Genomic DNA, 5,191 nt, shown 5'->3' on the forward strand with positions numbered 1-5,191 from the left:
GTTAATGATAATCAAACGTTGGTTCCTAACTTTAATCAAACATGTATATATTTTATATTGAGCAAATACGATTTCGACACAAGTATGTACTGAATTAAAATTCAAAATTGATACTCAGATATCCCCAAAATTCCTTTGTTCAACGCCACCGAGATTTTACGCTGAAGTACATGGGTGCATTTTACAAGGAATTTAATTCACATTAATTCCCTTTGATATTTAGAGAAAACAATTACAGATTGTTGAACTCAGTCAATATTGGGGAAATATTTTAGACACAGAGCTCTGTTTTGTCTATATAATTGCTGTAATAGTTTTTAAGCTATAGCCTTTATTCACACGTTGCAAAAGTAAGTATGAGGCAGCTTGATGATAACTGATACTATGTAAGTGAATTTCGACAACGCGTGGATTGTTATCATGTTTGCTAATCAATAACATGGAAAACAAACGCCTCAAACCACTTTAATACGATTTTTACGGGCGTATTATGTACCGTTCCTTTTAGCTCTTTTTACCCTTGTTTACAACTGATTCATAGTTATTTTAATGACATTTTGTCAAATCTCTGTAAATCTGTTTGTGGTACACTGTCTTTACTTTCGTTCTGAAGCGTATTACATCTTCTTCTTTCATATCGGATACGCATATTTAAAGTGCAAAACTGAAATGTACTTCTGTGTTATAGCAATGGCTTTCACATATTCTATTAGAAACCTCTCCTTACTACCCCTTTGCTGCACTGCAATTATCCAGATACTTTACAGCTAACAAAATACGGAGGGAGAAATATGCGTCTCTTCATTTTTCAAGCATATCGAGTTTTTCAATGCACTTGCCCTGTACAGTGTGTAGATGATGTACACAAAAAGTGTTCACCTTTGTACTTGGCTAAGGAGAGATGTACAATTTGTTGTTCGGTGTAGACAAATCAAGCGCGCCCATTGCTGTAGGAATATCCTTTTCGTATTCATAATCACAAAACAACGTATCGTAAAACTCATTTGAACTTGACATAGTGAGTACATATATGGATAAGGATTTAAGATGTTAACTAACAGATATTTAATTCATTCGAGCGAATGTACTGCAATATATGTTGAACATTTTGTTGCTGTAACTTTTTATTGTTTTTTTTAAACCTCCATCCACCTAAAACAAGAGGTACTGTGAGCAATGCACACTAAGAATACCAACCGCAATCTATCAAAGGGTGTTATTAATAGGTATAAATTACCTCTTTCCTGAGTGTAAAAAAGAAAGGGCATGAGAAAACATTGGATGGTCTCTTCTCTAGGATTGCGTTTGTTTTTTTTATCCCAAAGTCGACAGGGAACATCTTCGTCCCATTTGTACGATATGGTGACTGTAGGTGGAAAGAATAACGCCTTAGAACCCGGAGTCAACTATGGACAACCCAATTTCAGTATAACACCCCCCCCCCCAACTTTGTTGCGGGAGGTATAAAAAGCATGCATGTTGAAGAAAGAATGATAAGGCAACAACAATATGTGCCGTCATGCAGACGTGATTCAATACACACTTCCTTAGTCGATCGATATTTTAATACTCCACTCGTGCAATGTATTGTTTGTTGTGAATGTATTTTGTAAAGGGGCTCTGCATAAGGTTTAAGAATTTGTTCATGTCGTTCTCTAAAGCTGTCAAAATCTGATACAATCTTCAGGAGTTATGGAATTTTAAACGAAATAAGATACAGGTGTAGGTAATTCAAAGGGACAAAACAAATTCTTTCTATTATTCATGGCTATTGAAAATATCCAGAACACTGACATTGTTTCTGAAAATTGTGTTTGATGTATTGAAGTTGTACGTTTCATACAATTACAAGAGTAGTATCGTAAGGAGATTGTTTTTGTTTTCTCCAACAATGAAGGATTACAATGTATCCTAAAAATAAGATTCAAAAACTTCTACGTGAGAAGAAAAAATCTCTCGCTGTGACCTTCAATTCGACTTTTAGATATATCGATGACGTTTTGTCTATTAACAATGATAGCTTTCATTCATATGTCGATTTGATATATCCCTGTGAGCTCGAAATAAAGGATACCACAGGGTCGTCCACTTCGTGTCACACCTGCTGTGAAACAGGGTCTCAGTTTTTTGTGGTTTTTTGTGGTCCCATCTAAAAGACCGCCCCATTTAGTCGCCTCTTACTACAAGCAATGGGTACTGAGGACCTTTAAAAGTTTCGAATATACATTTCTAGCTTAACATTCTAGGGGAAAATACATTGCGTAACAACATTTACAGTCATTGGCGTTCTTTTAGGGCATGACAACCGGTTTGCGTTAAACTGTACATGTAAATATCAAAATTTAAGAAAAATGCGTGGGTGTATTCTATAGTGTTGATGTAGAAGAGTAGGAAGTTTACAAAAGTAGAATTCATCAATTTTTATTGTGAGTAAATGCAACACGACATTTTCTGCAATTGATCAACCATTACTTACTGTCAACAATATAACATATGGTCAGCATCGTTGAAACAACTTTTGTCAATCTACAAGCAATAGTTTTGATTTTAATTCGTTATCGGAAATCCGGTTGATTGATTTGAATGTTATCGGAATCTCCGGTTTTGGTTATCGATAATTAGGTTGATATTAATGTAAAGGATAGTAAAAATCACACGAATTACTCAGTATTGGCCATATAATGAGTTGTATATGAAATAACATAAGGTGGAAAAGACTTCTCCTCTAATAAAAAGTGTAATTAATTGCCTTTTTTGCTTTTATAAACAAGTTGTATGATCTCTTCATCGGGCTTTGTTCATTTTCTATGAATATTACATTAAAGTTAGATTAAAAATCATAATAGAGACATAGACTACTCTGCATGCGCGTAGCTGCCTATAAGCAAGTACGCAACTGCGTTCACATCATTTTAGAAGAGAGACATACTTTGCCGTTAAAATAGTTATGCCTAAAAATAACTGCATTATATAACCCCGGTTTATGATTCAATCAGCATCATAATGTCCATTCAATCAGTTTCAAATCATTAACATCATGCTGAATATCATTTTAATGTATATCTTACAGTTATATACATGTAGTAGACGATTAAGATAGTCTTTGTTCTTGGCACACTGACTTTAACTTCAGATAACTCCGTTTACCTGTTTAAGATATAGGACTCACGGCGGATGTGACCGGTCGACAGGGGATGTTTTACTCCTCCTATCTATAGGCACCTGATCAGGCCTCTGGTATATCAAATGGTCTGTGTTTATCCAATTCTTAATTTTGTATTCATTATAGGAGTTATGAAATTGATCACTGTTCATTATCTTCGCCTTTTCATGAATAATGCTTGCATATTCTAAGAAGTCAATCCTCACACTTTCTCAGAAGTCAATCTTTACACTTGGATAAGTAGCAATAAATTCCCCATAAGTGAAAAAGATACCATCTTCCTCAATAATATAATTAATATGTCTGATGTTACTGTCGAATAAATGTGTATTAAAGAATATTTCCCCACTAATATGGATCATAGGGTTGTATACCAAAGGTGAATTTGCAGTAACATCAGAATTTGTACAAGTGCTCTGTTTGTTTAATGCATACCTGGAACACATACATACAGAATTTGTTTTAATGACGATCAATGTATACTAGTGTATTCAATCCCACAGGATGTGAATTATTTATTTGGGTTAAAATTTGATGCGAAATGCCTCAACCCCTTATTTAAGGAGGTAAGATGTCTTACCCCAAACAATTTCATTGAAACTATATATATAATTTCAGATTCATTATTTTTAGACCGCCATCCTAATATTTCTTGACAAGTACATCCTTCCATGTTTAATCTGTGAGTTGAGCAACCTCACATAACTGACAAATGGGTTTTCGAATGATTCAGTGGTGCAAAATGTGCTTTGTAATTAGATGAAAGTGTAGTTTATATTGCGAATATCTTCACCGAACTTCCCAATTAGGTTATTCTGAAACTCCAATGTGTAATATTTGTTCATATCGACATCAGGCTGAAGAACATTAGTAATTCAATGCAATAGAAAACTATATACATTGTAAAGACAAGGAATGAGATAAAATTGGTATATTAGGTACAAAAATTGTGTTGGCAGTGAGTATTTCAGAAGATGGACCCCATTGGGGGAAATACAAGAAACAGAAAATGTATCACTTACTTTTCAATAACCTTGCCTATATCGTATTAATTGAAGGGGGTGGATCTTTAGTTTTTCACATATACATAATGTAAATGTCTCATGACCAGGCGTTTCAGTTACCTCAACTTTTGAACAAGTGATCCTGTACTTTGAATAACGTTTAGAAAACTGTAACCTTTCGAACCAAAAGGGGATTGGTTACGTAGAGTCACGCTTACTTGCGAGCTATGTTGTCTTCTGACAACTCATGTTTAATCCAAAAACAGAGATTGTAATTGGCATGTCAAACGTTGCAATATTTGATCTTTTCCATCTGCATTGCATAATTTTCCATTTGTATTCTATATTTTTCCATCTGTATTGTAAAATTTTTCATTTGTGTTGTATATTTTCTATTCATATTGTATAATTTCCTATTTGTATTCTATACTGTCCATTTTATTTATATAATTTTACATTTGTATTCTATAATTTCCATTTGTATTGTAAACATTTTTCATTGGTATTGTATCCGAGGGATTGTCTATTTTGTCTACAAAGGATTCGCTAGTCACCTTTGAGGATTTTTCACTCATCTTTAAATTGTATTCTAATAAAGGACATATATCGACTTTGAAAAATTGGGGGAGGGGTTCATCAATATATCTTGAATTTATCGACAGTATGTGTATTAAGACAAACTATCTTGTAAGACATAAAGGGTGGATCTTTCAGATGTATGGATCCCGTGGGGATCGGGGTTAGAGTAGGTCCTCAGTACCCCTTGCTTGTCGTAAGAGGCGACTAAACCGGGTGGTCCTTCGGATGGGACCGCAAAAACCGAGGTCCCGTGTCGCAGCAGGTGTGGCACTATAAAGATCCCTCCCTGCTCAATGGTCATAAGCAACGAGCTTAGGCCTAAATTTTGCAGCCCTTCACTGGCAGTGATGACGTCTTCGTATGAGTGAAATATTCAATCAATCAATCAATCAGATGTACGATGTCCCACATGCCTTGCCTACTTGAAATTTTACTTCCTGTTGTT

Source organism: Ostrea edulis, chromosome 8 (genome assembly GCF_947568905.1).
Source record: "Ostrea edulis chromosome 8, xbOstEdul1.1, whole genome shotgun sequence".
NCBI classification, from domain to species: Eukaryota; Metazoa; Mollusca; class Bivalvia; order Ostreida; family Ostreidae; genus Ostrea; species Ostrea edulis.